The 21,683-nt window shown below is 39.4% G+C and overlaps 1 protein-coding gene across 4 annotated transcripts in view; it reads left to right on the forward strand.

The window, feature by feature from the left end:
* Positions 1–2,589: 2,589 nt before the first annotated feature.
* LOC135200999 (kelch-like protein 17) overlaps positions 2,590–21,683 on the forward strand; it is a 148,790-nt gene continuing 129,696 nt past the window's right edge. For 2 of the 4 annotated variants that reach the window (XM_064229807.1, XM_064229810.1), the window contains exon 1: positions 2,599–2,934. The gene's annotated coding sequence lies outside the window, so the exon portion shown is untranslated. Of the gene's footprint in view, positions 2,935–21,683 lie in introns of all 4 variants that reach the window. The other 2 variants (XM_064229808.1, XM_064229809.1) reach the window with 2 other exon arrangements.

Raw genomic sequence — 21,683 nt, forward strand, 5'->3', positions numbered from 1 at the left:
AAGTTCATTGTTAATTAAATGAATTGGGTATATGTATTAAAAATAAATCATATAGATAATTCAAAATGAATTAACACTTAAAAATCAAAGACATTCCAACAAATCATAAGTGATGTAGCCTACCTGTTTTGCCATTCCTAAAACCACCGGCACAAAGCAACACCCGACAGAATTCAGTTCAGAAGTTGCTAAAAAATGCCCATACTTAGGTATACTTACTTTTCTATAAACTTGCATATACAATAATAACACATGTCCGGGATTCTGTGGGTGTGTGTGTCTTTACGGGCTGCTCTATGAGCATGAGCCCGTGCTGGCATAAGGCCAGCTTAATGAAAAACGACAAACAACTCTGTCTGTGTGGTGTTTCAACATGATTGAAGAGGAGGTCAAAGTTATGAATAATACTGTGTTTTACATGGCGCTGCTCATGTGCATCTCTCTACATGTTAGTGAAATACTGGATTTTATGTCGAAAGGGATAAAGAAAGGAGACCTTGAACATATAAGGAAATCACTCACTACTACCGCAAGAAAAAATAGAAGACTGGATGTGGATCCTGACCGGTTTCAGCTTTTTTTTTTTTTCTACCATAGTGGTAAAAATTCACAAAATATCAGTGTTATGACGCAATTATGAAGAACATCAGGATATGCTACCAGGAGCTAGAGGATTATACAAGACATTCATAACTGTAATTCAAAGAAATTATTCAAACATGCAGATTTGTTCTCCCAGGTTACTGATCAGAACATCATAATAGGAGACGTCGGCTTTTTGATTTGTTGAAATTACCCCAGGAACAGAAAGCATCATTTGATCGAAGTACTTTTACACGATTTCCATTTTGTTGAAACTTCTCTTAGCACTTGCAAATATTACAGTGGTCGACTCGGCTCTCAGAGCAATCTCAAGATCGGCATAGTTCTCCTGAAGAATGCTTCAGGAGATGGATATCAGAAAATATCTCGCGGTGAAGAGACTATTGTTCTGATTATTCAAGACCATGACAAAACGATTCAGTTTTTTTCCCAGTTCTCAGACTTGGATATCACTCATCATTTGTTCATCTTTTCTTTTCTGGACACTGAGTCCTTTAGAAGAGAAACCCAAACAAACGATGCTATTCCAAGCGCTGAATGATTCACGAATTACCGAACAATGATTATGATCTACCCTCGAAAATAAGAAAGAATCTAATCTTAAACTTTGCATCCTCTAATGTAAAGTATCCATAAATAAATGGTGTCGCCTTTGCAGCTGATTTTTCTCAGGAAAAAACTGCAGGTATACGTATAAGACCTCAGATAATTAGGAAGCGTTGATGATAGCTTATTGTACTAAACAATTCCTCAAATAAATTAGAGATGGGCCAATTGCTATATCCAGAGCGTTTGACTAAAGCTTGTTAATTTGGTAACTTGTAATGATATTAAAGAAAGTGTCATACCATACACATACTGCCGGTACAAAAAGACATGGTTAGCATTGCACCTGCATCCGTAGCTGTCACGCAGAAAATTTTCAGTGTAAATTTATTGGGATAACTTCCGTTCGTGCCTCCCATCTAAGATCTGATAACCCTTTGTTAATTAAAGACACGCATTCTTTAAAAATTGGCCAACACATACAAATGCTCTGTGTATTTTCAAACTTTCCCTATATTCACATTCAACAAACCAAATCATCATTCACCTGTTAAAAGATATTATGATTCAGCCATGATCTACTTCCCGGATATTTGATTCAGTGATTTCCATCAACCAATTTTTTTTAAGATTAAGATAATGATTCAGCAAGAATTGCTTATCATTCGTTTAGAATATGAATTGATGCATGAGCAGTCTAACATACGAAAAAACACTACGGCTAAAACAACAAAGTCTGGTTGTCATTTTTTAAATCACAATCACACATGTGCTTGAAAGATGTGCATAGTATTTCGAACGGCGTTGCCAGTTTTAATATCTAACTTAGTTTGTTACGATTTATAGATCCCGAAAATGTTCCTGTGGACTGATGAGAGCCTTTGCAAGCTGTGGAACAATTTTGCCATTTTCCTGATATGTGCGCATGCATGTACTGCGTGGTCGATAATTGCATCAATATGTGTTTTTCAAGTCACGAAAGCTTCAGAACTATCCATGCAATTCTTATTAATGTTTTATTCTACCGTCAACAATACCTTTTAGAAATAGTTTCACTGTATTGCCTGCGTCATGGCAATACAGATCGTATTATACTCTTCTCGAAATAAATTTCAGTCTGACTCATAACGATAAATTCCGGTGTAAATTTTGGCACCAATATATCCCATGGGCCATTACAGAAGTGTAAAATGAAACAATGTCAGTATAAGAAAACTATGCTTTTGCATCTGTTTAAAAGCTTTTCACACATGAAAGATATTGGATCAAAATTCATTCCGATCTGTTTCGAATCAAACCGCGGTCAGCGAAGGATACGAGAAAAGTGAAAAGGCAGATAAGAAAGGGGTGGGGTCAATTGAACGGCCGGTGTTGATATGCAGCCCAAGTTCGTTCACTCACGGCGAGCTTCCCGAGTCCCCGACCCGGCATACGGAGGAACGGAACGGAACAGTTCAGTGTCCGGCGGGATGTGATCTAGTGAGGGTGTGTGGCGTTGCGTCTCCCGCCACTTGCTTGAATTGTGGTTGCACTGTTTTAATAACAAAAAAAGGTTCTAGTGTGAGTTCATTGTGATTCCTATACGCATGCTTCATTTGACCCCTTTCTATTATGAAGCCTGTGACGTTGCAAGAAAGACGGGTGCAAAGATACGAGGAGGATATATTTTTCAAAAAGGAATAAATAATTTTGCGAAGCTCAGCTCTTGTTAGAGGTGCCAGATCCATTATTACTAGGACCTGCCTTATTTTTGTTTAGCTGGCAACTTTTTTTTTTTCGGTCAAGGTATGTCGTCAAGTCATTTTTATTTTTGTGTCACTAATTCCTTTGTATTTGATGTGCATTTCCCTTGACAGCGCCTGTATTTTCTAGAATAGTGTTCCTTACCATTTTTACCCAAGCATGTATTTGAAGTAATTTGATGGGGAATAGGTGTAGGTTTGATGGGTAAAAGTATACCAGAAAAAAAAAAAACTAGCCTGTGGCTGATGCAACTTTGTAATTATATGAAAAATAAGAAAAACATATTTTTTTTTCTCTCGCTTTTTAGGCCGAGTAGACATCACTCCGCGGTGACCGCTTTGGAAAAAATTTTGGTAGACAGTTTTCACTGTCATTGACGAATGAATTTCTTAAAAAAAAAAAATGTTGAGCATCTGATGGTGTCATAGTCTACGGTACAGCCTTGCCATTGAATAGTCATGGTTTCTAATGATTATACCTTCCTGAAGCTTTGTTTTCACCTTATAACTGCCCTTGCAGCTTGCACGGGACACCACTCGTTGCTTCATCCGTCAATCATTTTTCGAGAGCTAGCATATGGCGGCACCTGTCCCTAGTCCCTACTCATCTGCTTCACCTAAACACCTGCGCACACCAAATAAGGTTATTGTACGATGCCATTTTTTTTTTCTCTGTGGATTTGACACGCACATGCATAAGACCGGGTCGTTGTCACGCCAAATTGTATTGTCTGTCGATGGTTCTTTATTTTATCTTTTTCGTTGGCTAAGAGATATATTTATAATTTTTTTTACGCTATAGCCTAAAGGATTACAGTACTTGTACTTAAACATAAATATAAGGGAATGGTTGGTAACTTACTTAGCTGATGTTTCCTACACACACGCACACACACACACACACACATTATATATAATATAATATATATATATATATATATATATATATATATATATATATATATTATATATATTATGTATTGGCCACTTTCTCACCAGATATATATGCATTTGTAGTATCACAAGAACCTTTAAACTTTATGATTCCCTCACACTTTTACAATACGCTTATTACTGAGCTTTGAACCCAAATGAAGAAACCCTGACGCCCATAGCAGAATTCGAAACCACTCACGTTTACATCCGGTTGAGGCTACCATCTAGTGCACGGCCACGAAGAAGGGATACGTGTATTGGGGCGGATACATCAGTCAAATACAGAAACGAATTGTAGTAGAGTCCAGGGGTGGCCATTCTTTTGGACTCCGTGATCTAAAGACTGAAACACACACACACATGTATACGTATACTATATGCTTGTTTGTTTAGGATTGTGGGGGAACGGCGATCGACTGTTTGGCCACCTCTGGAATAGAACAATCTACACCATCGTCAGGGCTTATTCATTTGTGTCTTCATTTTGGTTTGAGGCCTTGTAGTGACACGCAAACTCAAAGAGTGTGAAGAATCAAGAAATCATGAAATCTGGTCTGTGAAGCCAAGCACTGGGGGACTTGCGGCCATTCAAATGCTTAATGATGACTGTGAAATTTGAAAATAAGATTTGGAGAGTTTGGACGGCAGAATAAAGGGATCTAGGAAGTGAAGGAGGAGTAGTTAAGTATATCTTAGTTTTACCAGACCACTGAGCTGATTAACAGCTCTCCTAGGGCTGGCCCGAAGGATTAGATATTTTTAATTGGCTAGGAACCAATTGGTCACCTAGCAACGGGACCTACAGCTTATAGTGGAATCCGAACCTCACTATATCGAGAAATGAATTTCTATCACCAGAAATAAAGTCCTCTGATTCCGCGTTGGAGGAGGAGTAGTAGGACGGGGATCTACTTGTGGGGGGTGGGGGAGAAAACCCCTCAGTTGCATTAAGTGCCAGTTAGCGTGGTTGAACAGCAAAACTGAAGGAAGGGAGCGGGAACAGAAGTAAAGTAAAAGAACAAAATGTGGATACAGCTAAGGGGCGAAAGCACTTTCGGTAATGTCTACAGTGGCCTATTTAAGGTGTACTAATGGTAGAACCCTTTACAGAGAGAACAGAGAAGTTAAGAGGTCACATCACATACACTATCTATATATCATATATATATATTATATAGATATATATATATATTATATATATATATATATAGTATTTCATATATACATATAAATGTGTGTATATATTTATACTATATAATGTGCTACTGTATACACATATACATATATATATTATCTACTGTATATTACTAATATATATATATTATATATATATATCTATATATATATATATATATATATATATATCTATCTATCTATTATCAAAGTATATACATATAAATGTGTGCATATATTATACTATATAATGTGTTTGTTTGTGTATGTATCTGTGTACAATTGTCCCTCAGGGAAATGAGATGTGGTACAACATCTGCTATATAAATCACGTGTCAGTCTGATTTGATTATAATTCCTCCATACATATATATACGTATATATATAATGTATGATATTATACTATTTATATCTATATATATATATATATAATATATATATATATTTATATATGCATGTATGCATTATACAATTATGTTAGAAACACTTGAATTCCAAAGCTCTTTCCAGTTCACTAAGAGCGAGGTCCTTTTCATAAATTCGCCCAACGATTTTAACTTTTGCGGATCGGACTTTTCATTTACGCAAGAATTTTGCTGGTGCAAAGGCCAGCTTCGTATTACGACGTAAACGATTGCTCTGATAGTAAGTGGCGTCTTGCGTTACTCTCCGGTACGTAAACGAGAAATTGGAATGACGCTGAGCCTAAAAGTATATTGTGGTGAATGGCGTCTGGCCTTCCTTGGAGGACTTTTATTCCCTTATTAACAGTGTTTAGAGTTATGGAAAGCTGAATGGAAAAAGAAAAGACGTTGGAAATTGATCTTCATTCATTCACGTGAATAATTATCGTTTACTCGTTGTCACTGGCATGTATAATTTTTTCAATATTCAGCCGTTTCCAGTAACATTCATGTTTAATTCTCATTCAAAAGAATATTCGCCGAGAACAGGAAGGTTAACGCCCTTCAAGGCCACTTGTGTGTGTGTGTGTGTGTATTTCATAGTTTATTGTACTGGTGTTTCACAGCACTTCTCAGTTGCATTTTCAAGGCTGAACGATATTACTCGTAATAACGCTTAAAATATTTTGACAGAAAATGTAGACTTATTTCATTAGCATACCCTGGTAAAAGCAAAATATGATAGAATAGTAAAAATTGTATAAAATAGAAATAAAAAAAACATAAAAAATCAAACGTCAAAATCTTAATTAACATCACGGGTTACAACAATAAAATTTAAAGTGAGACGCAATGAAAAACTAGCAAAAGCAAAATATATTAAAAGGTCACAATAAAGCTAAAAGGAATATAGAATATATATATACTATATATTATATTAAATATATATAAGATATATCTATATATAATATAATTATATGTACACATACACTACAGAGTTAAACACTCACCCAGCGGGTTGCTCCAAAGAGTATATATATACAACTAATAAGAAGACCTTTTAGTGACCGAGAAACGAAAGACTAAGTCAAAGGAACATTACGTAATGTATACAATTGGATAGAGGAATTTTGCGAATTTAACGACGGAACTAGCTTTTTTTTTTTTATCATTATGTAATACATGTAGTTCCTTTTCATTTTGTGCGTGTCCTATAATTTGGAAATGTTTGGTCTCTACGAGTATGTGCGTTTTACATGTTTGAATGATTGCGAATATTCGATTGTTACGGATTGGAAGCCTTCTTCCTGTCCTGAAAATTACTCATGTATCAGAGCCCAAGCGCTCTAGTAGTCTTTTTGTACATCTCAGATAGGTCCCGCGACTACATCTAGGGCAAATATATTTATACACAATTTGGACGCAAACAACGGACTAGGAATGTAGGTAAAATGTTGTTTATTGAATACACATAAAAATGATTCACATATAACAATTTAATCTAGTTTTACAAATTGTATGTTGTATATCTCGATGTGCCCATAATGCTGAACATTTTTCATTGCTGTCCATAGAAAACGTGCCTAAAGTCAAATGCATTTTCGTGCATACGCACGAGAGAGAGAGAGAGAGAGAGAGAGAGAGAGAGAGAGAGATCGAATAGATTGAGTACTTGGGGTCTGTCAAACAGAACAGCAAACGCAGTGAGACATCAACCCACGCAGCCGCAGTAACATTCCACTGTAACGGCATTGACAAATTAATTGACTTTTGCCGAATGGACCTGGGGGAATCAAGTGTACTACTTCATTTCCCGCCATGTTTCACGGGCGAGTACGTCCCTCGCTATTCCTCAGGTGATTATGTATCCCATGGATGCAACTAGTGATCGAAGAGTAGGGTCACGTTGGGGACTGTGGAATAGGGAGCAGGGTGAATAGAAGGGTTGGGAGAGGGCAGGAGGGAGGGAGGGAGAATGGAGGGAAACAGTGGTGAAAAAAAGAAAAAAAAATAGGAACAAGGGAAACATCTATGTGGTAGAGGGGAAGGCGAAGTCACCGTCGGTATTGAACGGACCGGTTGTGCTCTTGCAGAAGCAAGGGCTGGGTGCTGGTTTGCGAAGACTCGGTATACTACACATCGCTCTTGGTCGATCACCTATCAGCTCTTACTGCCCTTGTCTGCGTCAGTCTCCTCTTCCTTTCTTCCTTTTGTGTTCGTGTATCTATATCTTACATGGCTGGTGAAGCCGTATGATGACAGAACAGCCTACTCTTTAACGCCTTTGCCGTAATTTAAGATTGATTTTGGTGAATTGATCTGTCGCTTCCACACCAACTTGGTTGTATGAAGCCACCAGCAGCATTTCTGGTAAAAGGAATAGGACAAATGGTAATAACAATGAATGGTTATGCTTTTTACAATCTCTCTCTCTCTCTCTCTCTCTCTCTCTCTCTCTCTCTCTCTCTCACCCGCCGTTACCTCATCTGTCTGTCTCAGTTCTCAGTTGCCACAGACGGCGATGGCTTTACTTATCATTGATTACCCTCTTATCCTCCACCGCGGAAGGTGAATGACCTCACTGTTCCAGCTGCCGCAACATTTTGTGCATCTCCGTGTACGTGTGTGAGAGCGCGAACGTGTTCGTGCGTATATATGAGCGTGTATATAAGGTTTCAGTCTAGGGTTTTGCTTGTGGTTGTTCCTCTCCAGTGTTTCTTTTGTTCCTGAACGTTCTCTTGCACTCTTATTGTAGCCTTCCCCAGCCCCACTTGCTTCGCTTTCCCCCAACTGCTGACTGTGGAAGTTATCACCTACTCGCATTCTGATTTAGGTTCAAGAATTACAAGCGTTTTCATTTGTATATATGTTACAGTAAATATATGAAACCAGGGATTCACGAAATCAAGGATTTACGAAATTCGCTTAGGAACATTTGATCCTTGAGGGCTAGTACTATTCATTTACACTGTTTCGTCGTGTTTAGTACGAGCCCCTGGGGGATCAAACGCACTTCGGGACATTTGATCTCACCAGGGGCTAGTACTAATCCACGGATTTCACATGTAACATAAATTGCTGGCTTACCTGAGTCAAGTGCTTCATGTGATGTGACCGATTTCGTTGATATTTTTAGGTTGAAGTAGAATAGGATTTATAACTAAAGGAAATTGTGTCATTCCTTCTCTTGCTTTTCATTTTGAATTTTATTAGACTACCATTTGGTTTAGGTTGAGTGTACTCAGCTAGTTATATACTTTACGTAATGATTTTATTTTGTTAAAAGCAGGAAAGGATTATTATTATTATTATTTTAAACCTTTCGAAATCTGTAGCCACCGATCTGGGAAAAAAAAGATGGAATGTATCGTTCCTCTTTGCATTTAGCGAATGGCAGGAGATATTAAAAAGAGAAAGTTATTAAAGTATAATGGGTTTAATGCAGACATATGTTGTCAACGTCAAATAAAAAAAAAGAACATAAGACAAAACTTTTAGGCAGATTCACGATGTTGGCAACGGATTCACTCACCTCAAATAGTTAAGTCAGGCGGAGCTTCTTAAAATGAAGGTCGGCTTAAAAAAAGGCAACTTTTAGTTTTCTGTAAAAGAAACTATGTCCGTCCGTCCTCAGATCTTTCAAAACTCTTGGCTGCTTTCTCCTGAAATCTAACTTTTCGTCTACTTGAGTCATAAGGACACCTCTCCGTAATATCCCTAAGATGCCTTGGGCTTCCTGCCTGTAAGCGATGCTGTATAGTTCATCTTGTAGTAGATGGTGACCTTCATATCCTCCTTCCCTGGTCTCCTTGCTTTTTTATCCTTTTGGAAATTCATCTCTTTCTCTTAGATACAAGTTTCAATTGGTATTCATGGAAAATGTTGCCAAAACTACTTTTTTCACATTTTAGCAGAGTACTATATGAAATGAAAATGCCCCGATCGTCAAACTGTTAAGTAATATATACACGAACCCGCAATTAGGAAAAACTGTTTTAATATTGTGCCTTCATTTAACAATCATAAATACTAGAAAGCTTCAGCTCCCACGAGTCACAGACGAGAAATCAATGGTTACATTTAATCGAAATTCCCATTTCCGAAAGGTAATTTTCCAACAGAGGGATTCCTTGGCTATTTCACCTGATGGATTGAAGAGTAAATGTTCAAGCGGATTCTTATTCTAGGCACAAGACCAGCCAATTTTAGCACAAACACAGCTGCATTCTTTTCTTTTGAATATAGCTGCGTTTGTGCTTAAATTAGATTGCTTTGTGCTTAGAATAAGAACTCATTAGAACAATTACTTTTTCACGCATCAGGTAAAATAACTCCTTTGGTCGAAAATGATCCTCTTTTAATGAAGTCCAGTAGTATTCTAGTTGATTTGTCTTGATGACACAGTGCAAATCAAAGGAAATTTTCAGCTTTCTCGTGCTCCGAGAGGAATAAATAATTCTGATTGGCAGAGTTAGCTTAAAGTAAAAGAAATCCGAACATGGAACGGGAAATTCAAAATCTGACAAATCAGATACACCTAAAAGAGGTTTTGACTCGCAATATTCAACCACATGCCACTGGCCAGAGAGAGAGAGAGGAGAGAAGGAATAGCGAGAGAGAGAGAGAGAGAGATAGAGAGAGAGAGAGAGAGAGAGAATTTAAAAACCCTTGAAACCCCAGGCATAGTTTTATGGTAAAAAAAAAGGACCCATGTTATCACTGGAGCCATCGAGAGAACTGGGTTTTAGGTTTCATGCGTAATCGGTTCACATTTAGGTTATTTTACTGTAAATGATAAATGTGCCGGGAGGCAAATTCCTGAGATGTATGTTAGTATCGCACTAGCCCCGGTTATTTCTGGCAGCCAGTCCCTGTAGGTGCACTGTAGGGATTACTTAAAGTACTGAGCAGTGTACCTTCGGCCCCTAGCTGCAACCCTTTTCTCTCCTTGTACTGTACCTCCTTTCATATTTTCTTTCTTCCATCTTACTTTCTATCCTCTCCTAACAATTGATTCATAGTGCAGCTGCGAGGTTTTCCTCCTGTTACGCCTTTCAAACCTTTTACTGTTATTTCAGTATCAGCGCTGAATGGCCTCATAGATACCAGTGCTTGGCCTAGATCCTATATTCAATGCAATTCTGCAGCCAATGATCCGTCCACCTTAATAACAGACGTGTGCTTCTCTATCTAGTGTTCTGTGGGAAACCTATCGGTTGTCAATAGCACTATCGTATAATGGAAGAGGGAAAGTTGTAATCTGACTACTTGGTACTCTGGTTACCTTTGAGCCAAGTCTCCTCGACGCCATTGACTCTCGGGATGAGAGAGGGGAAAAAGTTAAGTATATCTTAGTTATACCAGACCACTGAGCTGATCCCGAAAGGATTAGATATTTGTACGTGGCTATAGTAGATTCATATCAGCCGTGCATTTGATGTCTAGGCCACTCCCTTACGACGGTCCTGATTGGCTGCTGATAAGCCAATGACAGTGCTGAAACTCTCAGCCTCTCTCGAGAGTTCACAGGCAGGATGTATGTTCCATCTTTCCTGAGGTATACGTCTTTCCGGAGAGGTGGAACATGCATCCTGCCCATGTGAACTCTCGAGAGAGACTGAGTTTCCAGCCCTCTCATTGACTTCTCAACAGCCAATCAGGAGCGTCGTAAGGGACTGGCCTAGACATCAAATGCACGGTTGATGTGAATCTACTATAGGAACCAATTGGTTACTTAGCAACGTGACCTACAGCTTATTGTGGGATCCAAACCACACAGAGAGATGAATCTCTATCATCAGAAATCACTTCCTCTGATTCTTTGGTGGCAGGGCAGGGAATCGAACCCGGACCTTGAGATCGGTAGTCGAGCACGTAACCCACTCGTTCTACGAGGAACAAAAAGACGGAAAGGGGTTGGTATAGGTGAAAGGAGCGCGGTCTGGAGGAGTGTTCCGTGGCGGTTTGGATAGAGATAGTTTGTGCTTGTTGGGACGTCCCAATCTGTTGTTCCATAGGTTGTTCTGATAGGGTTGTTGTAAGTTTGTTTTGCAGGTAGTGCCCTGACGTCTAATAAGGTGAGTTTTTGGTTAGGCATTTTTCATGTTATTTTGAACTACATGAAGGTAGTCTAACAGATGACATAGAATGTAAGGTTCATACGAGGTAGAGATGGTTAGGGAATGCAATCTCTATTTCATCGAATTTGAAATGCAAATAGACTTCTTATAACATTTGACGGTGTCTGTCTGAGGTTATATGGGCTCTTATGACCGTCTCCATAGATTCTACATTTCACCAATATAACTTAAATATAATTTATTTCAATAGGAAAGTATCACGCCTCCTAACAGCACTAATAACACTTTATTCAAGAATCCTTAGTTTTTACTGCAATGCAGTGATTGCATTCGATGTTTTCATCTCTCTCTCTCTCTCTCTCTCTCTCTCTCTCTCTCTCTCTCTCTCTCTCTCTCTCTCTCTCTCTCTCTCTCTCTCAGAAATCTAAAATTCTGTTACATTTATTACGTGTTTGCTTTGGAGAGAAGAGGCAAACAAGGTATCTTTCCCCTCACACAAAAGCAAACAGGTGGTACAAACACAACTTCGAGGAAAAACTGGAAAAACTTTTCGGTCGATGCAGAGGCCACAAGGAACAGCGACGGGAGAATTGTTCTTTTAATTACTGGCGAAGGGCGGCCTCTTGAGCATTTAGGAGACAGGAAATAGTTATCGGTATTGTTAGAGGAGTAAGGTAAATTCACAGTTTTCATATAATAAAGATAAGTTTTCATGTGTAGACGCGTGTGACAACATGAAGGAAGTTAGACTTTTTAACGTTCATGCACTCCGTACTTCTTGGATATTAGAGTTTTACCTTTCATAACTTTTTCCAGTTCCATTTAACTAACATATTTTCCATCTCCTGATCTTGGTCCACCTCCTACGAATTCTTTCATGGTATTCCACCAAATTCCACCAAAGCTAGACGTGACACCGCCTACGGTCTCAAGGGAAGATGATCATAATTCACTTTCCTCCCACTAAAGGGTCCACATCCCCCCAAAAAGACAAGGGCCCCTTGGGCTTTGGGACTTGATGCATCTTCATCCACAACCCATTGTCCTTGTTAGGCCAGGCCAGGATAGCAGTGGCCTTCGAATATGCCTTAATATGTGTGAATACACACACACACATATATATATATATATATATATATATATATATATTATATATATATAGTATATATATAAGTAGTGCTACCTGCGAGGTTTTCCTCCTGTTACACTTTTCAAACCTTTTACTGTCCATGTCTGTTTCAGCGCTGAATATATATATATATATATATATATTATATATATATATATATATATATATAATATATAATATATATATTTCATGTTGCAGCTAGCACTTCTTTCTGCTAATGAAAACATCACCTCGTTAGGTCCCACGCCACTGCAGAATCACCCGCCCATTTTATTCCAAGTTGAATTCGTGAAAAAAGATAAGACCTCTTGACGCGGAGAAGTACGTGAGTCTCCCCCTTTTTGATCCGAGTACAAGAGGGACTTGAAGGGTTCTCTGTGTACCCCTTTACCCCTCTTCTCATTTCTTGTGTCTTATTTGGAACGTTTTCGGTACGGGGGACGGTGAGGTTTGTTGCAGTGCCTTTAATTTTGGTAGTCATTTGGATGGATGTCAAGGAAACACGTAACTTTGTTCATATCGCAAACCAAGCCCTTTTTTCAGAACTTCATGTTCAGGTTCCGAATAGCTGTTTGTTCAAGAGCAACATCCAGACCACGAAGGGCGTCTCATCCTTTTCAGGGTCAACAGCGATGTAAAGCAGAGAGAGGAGAGAACGTAAGAAAAATAGTCTTTATAGAAAAGCAAGAAATACAAATATAACGGAGAAGCAAACATTGCTTGTGGCGCTTTCTGAAGGTTTCGGGCTTTTTGTTTACTCTAATCGTGGAGGAAACAACAGGAGAGGTAAAAGGTATAGTTCCTTTCCTTCAGGGAGGAGGTTCCCTCACGTATATATCTGTCTTTCTCTGCTCCTTGTTTCTCTTTCCCTCCAACCAAATTCAAGATGTTCGAGTCTTACAGCCCGCCGTCCTTATTCCCTTTTCAGTTTTCTGTAAAAGAAACCCGTTGATTTTGCTTTGTCTGTCCGTCCGCGCTTTTTCTGTCCACCCCCAGATCTGAAAAACTACTGAGGCTAGAGGGCTGCAAATTGGTATGTTGATCATCCATCCTCCAATCATCAAACAGATCAAATTGCAATCCACTTGCCTCAGTAGTTTTGATTTTATTTAATGTTAAAGTTGGCCATGATGGTGCGTCTGGCATCGCTATAGGTGCCGCCAACAACACAGGCCACCACCGGGCCGTGGCTGGGAGTTTGATAGAGAATTTATTATACGCTGTACAGAAAAGTCGATTGCGCCGGAGGAACTTCGGCGCATTTTTTACTTGTTTGTTTCTTGCTTTTGTTGGGATGTTTTAGAACTTTTGGTGAGACTAGTCCTAACAAGACAAATTACTCCCTTTATGGCTTAATTAACAGTTTCCTTCCTAGCATCCAACTGAAAAACATTCCAATGATTTTATTTCGACTGTTAGGGAACTAAGTATATCTTAGTTTTACCAGGCCACTGAGCTGATTAACAGCTGGCCCGAAGGATTAGATATTTTTACGTGGCTAAGAAGCAACTGGTTACTTAGCAACGGGACCTACAGCTTATTGTTGCATCAGAACCACATCGAGAAATGAATTTCTATCACCAGAAATAAATTCCTCAGATTGTTCGTTGGTAGAGCGAGGAATCGAACCCGGATCCTGAGATCGTTAGTCGAGCACGTAAACGACTCATCCAATGAGGAACGTAGCGTAATTAACGAACACGGCCTCAAGGTAAAGATGCAGTGAAAAGAGGGTGTATAGAAGATGCCTCGAGAAGGCCAAAAGGACGGGGAGAATTAATAAAGAGGACGAGTTCAGCGTGAGTGGAGGAAGGAGGTGGACGGTTGGGGTCTTCCCTGCATCTTCGAAAGGAATTTTCAGATATTCCAGCGTCCTGTTCAGCTTTAATGTCCGGCGGGCATTTCCTTATTTCTGAACGGGATTAAGTTTGCTGTTCAGTCGTTTTCTTTCTCATTTTTCTGTTGGACTTTATCACTGGATACTGATAAAACAACTTTGCATTTCATGATTAAGTGTGTTTGTCATTGTCTGGCATCTTTTTCTCTACAAGGAATTTAAAACGGTATCAATCATTGACCTTCATATATATGAAAATGAATGTCCTCGACTGTACATTGAAATTAAGTAGTTACCGTTAAGGTTCAGATTTGTCGGATAAGCAACCCGTTCCCCTTCCAACAGACCTGACTTTTTAGGGACCGAAATTAAACTTGTTCGTCAGATGAAGACCTGTCACACTGTGGGAAAGAGGGCTCTGTGGTAGCATTTGCTTGTGGCTTTAAAAGTAGTGTGATTAAAGCACTTCATGGAAGATAAGAATTTAGAATCTTTTTCAACACGTGCACCGTTCCACGAATTTTTTCCTTGGAACAGCTCCTCGCTTTCAGCTGATGCTAAAATAAAGTCGTTTGAACTGAAATACTGGAATTCTCCTCCTTCTTGCTCAGGACGAAGGGGGAGGGGGGTTGTTGGTGTTCAGGGTTTCCTTCTTTCTGCTCTCCTCTCCTCGGCCATTATGACTATTTTCTACTGCTCTCAATGATTCCGGAATGCGTTTGCATTACCACAAGTGGACGTTACGCAATCTTGGTCAACTCGGGGAGTCGCGAAATGTCACGAGTGAACTGATTACGTAACTCTGAGAAAATCGTAAGTAACGTTCTTTTAAGCAAAATTAAAACCTGCGAACCCATCCGGGAACAGATTCTCACTCCCCTAAAAACTATTTTTTTTTACTCGATTAGTTTTGTTTAAAAGACAACTATTGTGCCGGCTTTGTCTGTCTGTCGGCACTTTCTCTGTCCACCCCCAGATCTTAGAAACAACTGAGTCTAGAGGGCTGCAAATTGGTATGCTGATCATTCACCCTCCAATTATCAAAATACCAAATTACAGCTTTCTAGCCTCAGTAGTTTGTATTATATGTAAGATTAAAGTTAGCCATAATCGAGTGTCGGTCAATGCTATAGGACACGCCACCACCGGGCCGTGGCTGAAAGCTTCATGGGGTTTGGCTCATACAGCATTATATACCAAGACCACCGAAAGATAGATCTGTTTTCGATGGCCTTGCTTACACCAGGATTAGTAGAGGTTTATACGCTGTACAGAAAACTCGATTACTTGTTTTTCATTGCCGGATCACAGCTTTTCTCCTGCCACACACAATCTTACCTCTGCAGTCCTTAATTAACTAACTTGTGTATGCGTTCTCCCAGTCCCAAGACTATTGGGAACCTATAACCGAGACCTCAATCTTTCTATCCTTAAGCAATTAAACTATGATACACTTCTCTCGCGCACCACATTCACTCAAATTTCAAACTCCAAGATCTGGTATGCATGGAGAAGCATCCTGACCTGAGAAATCAGCTAATCACTTTCCTCAGCTATGAAAGTTGTGCTAAATTTTATCATTTTAAATCTTTCATTTTCGATACTTGTTTTTCGACAATTTTTGGATGTACTCTGCAGTATATGAGAATGTAGTTGCATTGTGAATCTAGAGTAGCTCTGAAGAACACCATGGATTGGTATGTATGCATGTATTTATGTATGTATGTATGTATGTAGTTTCATTGTGAATCTAGAGTATCTCTGAAAAACACCATGGATTGGTATGTATGTATGTAGTTTAATTGTGAATATACGAATGTATGTATTGTTCATTTACAGCATTTATTAATGTAAGCTTAATATAAACATTAGGCTTAGCTTTTTGTGCGTCATGCCAAACCACTTCTCTGTATAGAATCCTTGCAGATACCTTTTGTTAAAACGTTAGGATTTTGTCTCGATTTTTGCTTAAGTGTAGTTAAGGAGCAAATCTTCGATTGACCTCTAAGTGAACTTGTTTACTTAATCATAGATTTACCGCACACGCGCTCGCGCGCACACACACACACACACACACACACACACACAGATGACAGTAGTTACTGTTAATGGAATATAGAAGTACGTTGATGATGACGTGTAGAAAATGTCATGGAAGACAAAGCCTAGTGTTCATAGCCCGAGATTTTGGAATTTTCCTGATAAATGCGCTCACAAACGCCCTAGGAATTCACAGGCAACATGGTCGGATAGTGCGAAGCCAGTTTTCAAGGATCCAGAGGAAATGATTTGTAAACAAATTGTGATGACATCACTTGACAGATTTCTTTCTCTCTTTCACCCTCCTGCATTCACACTAAAGCTTCACATTTATCTGTTCCGCCAAAAGCCTGCTTCTGTTCATGTGAGGATGAATAGCTGTTCATCCAGCTATTCATCCTTGCAGCCATCCTGCCATCCCCTCCAGCCCACCATTTACCCATCCGCCCCCTGGCACCCCCCGCCCCCGCCCCCAACCACCCTCTCCTCTATCCTGCTTCCTACTGACCTTTTCTATAAGGCAGCTTTAAGCACCTTCAACTAGAGAGAGCGGGCCAGAGCACGAGAGAGAGAGAGAGAGAGAGAGAGAGAGAGAGAGAACGCTTTAGTTTTGCAGCTTTAAAACTTGCATCTTTCGGTACTGTTCCTCCCTTCGCCATCGTTATGTTGGGTTGATGGGTTTATTTATACCGTGAATGAGTTCCAACTTTTTTGGGAAACGAACTGTTTTCATATTTTGGTTTTGTAAAAATGTCTGTCATTTTAAATTCCCAACGTTTTGTTGCAAAAACCAATATTGCAGCGATTTCATATTGACTCAAGACTTGACTCACCAAATTGGTATTCTCGTGGCACATGCATGTCCTTTTAGTTTTCTGTAAAAGAAAACTATTGAGATTGCTTTGTCTGCCCGCCCTCAGATCTCCAACACTACTGAGGCTAGAGGGCTGCAAATTGGTACGTTGATCATCCACCCTCCAATCATCAAACGTACCAGATTGCAGCCCTCTAGCCTCAGTTGTTTTTATCTTATTTAAAGTTAGAGTTAGTCATGATCGTGCGTCTGGCACCGCTATAGGTGCCATCAACACAGGCCACCACCGGGCTGTGGCTTAAGTTTCATGGACCGCGGCTGAGTTTCATGGACCGTGGCTGAGAGTTTCATACAGCATCATACGCTGTACAGAAAACTCGATCGCACAGAAGAAACTTGGGCGCATTTTTTACTATTACTGAAGACCGTCTAGTATTTGCCTATGAAGACATATTCTTTTAGTTGCACAATTTTTTCTTTAATTTAGTTTTGACAAATTTATGTCCTATTCCGCTGTCTTCCCCGTAAGGGATGGTGCCGTCAGTGGACCTCATGCGGTGCACCGTAGGCATTACTTAAGGTTTTTTGCAGCGTGCCTTCAGCCCCTAGCTGCAACCACTTTCGTTCCTTTTGCTGTACCTCCTTTCATGTTCTCTTTCTTCATCTCACTTTCCACCCTCTCCTAATACTTGATTCATAGTGCAACTGCGAGGTTTTCCTCCTGCTACACCTTTCAAATCTTCTGCTGTCAATTTCCATTTCAGCGCTGAATGATCTCGTGGGTCCCAGTGCTTGGCGTTTGGTCTAAATTCTATAATGAATATTGGATATTCCGTTTCTATTTTTCATTGTGTGTTCACTGCCGTACTGAAATCCCCCTGTGACAAAGAGCTCTCTCTCGACGTGGAGAACGAGTTTTTTTTTAAATAAATTCTTCTTCTATTCAGGGTCATTATCTATTCACGCTGTTTCATTCCTTGAAAAGCAGTTGTTCATCAACTAATGAGAGCCATGATGAGATTCTTTCATAAAATTATTGATTCAGCATTATAAGGGGAGGGAACGAAATCTAGTAAAAAAAAAAAAATAACAAAAGCAAAAAAAAAAAGGGGGGGCCCGATGCAGTTTTAAATTCTGTATTTATGTAAGTTTATCACTCCGTCAGTTGCTTTAACATTCAAACGCCAATTATTTTTATTGGTGTGAGGTTGCATGTAGCGAAGATAAATGGAAGGTATGAGACTAAGGCTCCGCCTGATCTAGTCAGATAAGATGTGACAAACTTGGTCTCCTGAAAAACGTTGTTGTAAGCATTATTATTATTAGTAGTATTTTGTAAGGGGTCCACAATAATAAAAAAAAAAAATGTTAAGAGTTCGTGTATAATCTAAAAACACTTTTTAAAGTTTTGGAACCCTTCCCACACGAACTCTTAATATTTTTTCTTTTTTTATTGTGGACCCCTTAGAACACTATAATATACTCTCGTGATAGAGTTTTTCCCAATTATTATTATCATTAATTTCAGTAGAAGAATCTATTCACATGGAACAAGCACACCAAAGGGGCCCACTGACTTGAAATTCAAGCTTCCAAAGAATGGTGGTTTCAACCTCCCACCGCAGACCCCACACTGCAGCAGTAACGGATCATGATACAGAGCCGGTGATTTTTCGTCTCCCCCGTGACATCGGAGTGGCCATCACGGCAACTACTCTAACAGCGGACCAGCATATCTGCTGATATATTAAAATTTGAGTTCATATTCACTGATTCTTGTGAGTCATAAGTATTTCTGACCCTGTAGTACACTGAAAGAAGACACTGTTTCAAATTTTAGAGCAGCTGTCTCCTCTAAGAAACGAAATAATCAATGGACAAAAAATAATCAATGGAAAATGTACCCAAGGAATAGAAAATGCACTCCGGGAACATAACGTGCTTGATGGACGTGACATTTCTAGTCTACCTATATATATATATATATATATATCTATATATATTATATATATATATATATATATAATATATATATATACATATATTATATATATATATATATATATATATATGTATATATATATATTATATATTATATATATATATATCATATATATATATACAAGATTTATCCTGTATTCCAGGTTATCCATCGTTCCCCATCAATCCTCATTTTCTCGTATTTCCCTTCTTACCTCCCTTTCCCAATTTCTGTCTCCCGTAGTGGGCTAGTGCCGTCACTACATCTCGCATGGTGCACTGTCCGCATTACTTAAGGTTTTTGCAGCGTCCCTTCGGCCCTTATAGCCGCAAACCCTGTCATCCCTTTTAGTGTAACCTCCATCCGTATTCTTTCTTCCATCTTACTTTCCACCCTTTCCTAACAATAGATTCATAGTGCAACTGCAAGGTTTTCTCCTGTTACTCCTTTCAAACCTTTTCACCGTCAATTTCATTTCAGCGCTGAATGGCCTCATAGGTCCCAGTGCTTGGCCTTTGGCCTGCATTCTATATTCAACCCAACTCATTGCATGTGATTGACTGTTGAAGCGGGCAATAGGATTCAGGTGCCATATGAAAAATGTATGATTATAACTTTTGGCCATTTATGTCAAAGTAGGACTGGATACAAGATATGGTTATGATGTCTGATATGATTCTTATTGTGTTATATTATATTCCTCATCCATACATATTTCTTGTCTACTTATGCTTCCAATTGTTCCATACGTGTCTCTAGTGTCTTTCCAATAACAATATCCGCTTCGAGCGCCTCAGTGGCGTGATCGGTATGGTCTTGGCCTGGCACCTCAGCGGCCGCGAGTTCGATTCTCGGGGATTCCACTGAGGGGTTACAGATGTGTATTTCTGGTGATAGAAGTTCATTCTCGACGTGGTTCGGAAGTCACGTAAAGCCGTTGGTCCCGTTTCTGAGTAACCACTGGTTCCATGCAACGTAAAAACGCCATGCAAACAAACGGTATCCGTTTCGCAAATTTGTGAAGAAAACTGCAAAGGTATGAAGTGCGTATCAACTTCACTCCATATGACAATACTGGAAAATGTAGTTGAGAAGCTGGTCTATGAAATGCCTCTAAACCAGTGGTTTTCAACTTTTTTCATAACTTTACCCCTTATGAGCAACTCAGTATGACCATTGACCCCCCCTTTAGAATTTTTGATTCAATAATATATTTAGCAAGAATGTTATCAGCACTCAAATCTTTAACTTCAGTTTTCGCCTACTAAGATTTGGAATTGATGCATTCTGCCTTTTTATGGCAGATTTGGTCTTTTCCTGTTATAACCACGGTCTCGAAAGCTCTATAGACTGTGCGTACAACGAAGACTGCCGACTTTAGTAGATTCACATCAACCGTGCATTTGATGTTCAGGCCAGTCCCTTACGAAGCTCCTGATTGGCTGTTGATAAGCCAATCACAGGGCTGGAAACTCTCAGTCTCTCTCGAGAGAGTTCACATAGGTAGGATGTATGTTCCACCTCTCCTGAGGGATTCTTTTGAAAGACGTATCCCTCAGGAGAGGTGGAACATTGTGAACTTTCGCGAGAGACTGAGAGTTTCCAGCCCTGTGACTGTCTTATCAACAGCCAATCAGGAGCGTCGTAAGGGACTGGCCTAGACATCAAATGCACGGTTGGTGTGAATCTACTACTATAGTAGTAAACTCCACGATTTACTCTCCGTCGACGAATTCTGTGCAAGTTTCTCTTACCACTATACATCAGATGAAAAAAGGCACCGTGACCGTAGCATTCAGTTTGGGTGTTCGTAGGCTCTTGCACGCGTGCACTTTTGTGGAAAAAAAAAAAAGAAAGAAACATATCGATGGTTTTTCATTGTTCTTGAGGTTCTTTTCATTTCAACGCTTTATATTCTTCGCTCTTGTTGGGGGAAGATTCTAGGGGTCGAATACCGCTTCTCGGAGAGATACCAACGCCTAAGGGCTCTTCACATTCCCCTCCGTAGTCTCTCTCTCTCTCTCTCTCTCAGTTCTCTTAGTTGTGTGTTAAGGAACCGTGTAAACCGTCGGTCGGTGCCTCTTCACGTTCCCTCATTTCCTCCAACAAAAAAGATAATGGATTTTTCTTTTGTAACTGAGAGGACGAAGGGTATTCCATGTTAGGAAAATAGAATAATGAAAGACGGCATACAGGGAAATTACTTTGGGATATGCTGGCCAGAGTTGGGGACTTAAGGCATCTTATGTTTGGATGGTGTGATGGCCTATCTGTTGGTCTTTATTTGTCTATTTCTCTTTTCATTTACGTGTGATGGCCTGTTACCTTTGTGGTCTGATTTGTCGATCTCTTTTTCATTTACGTGTGATGGCCTATTCTGTGGGCATTTATTTGTTTA

Source organism: Macrobrachium nipponense, chromosome 27 (assembly GCF_015104395.2).
Source record: "Macrobrachium nipponense isolate FS-2020 chromosome 27, ASM1510439v2, whole genome shotgun sequence".
Lineage (NCBI taxonomy): Eukaryota > Metazoa > Arthropoda > Malacostraca > Decapoda > Palaemonidae > Macrobrachium > Macrobrachium nipponense.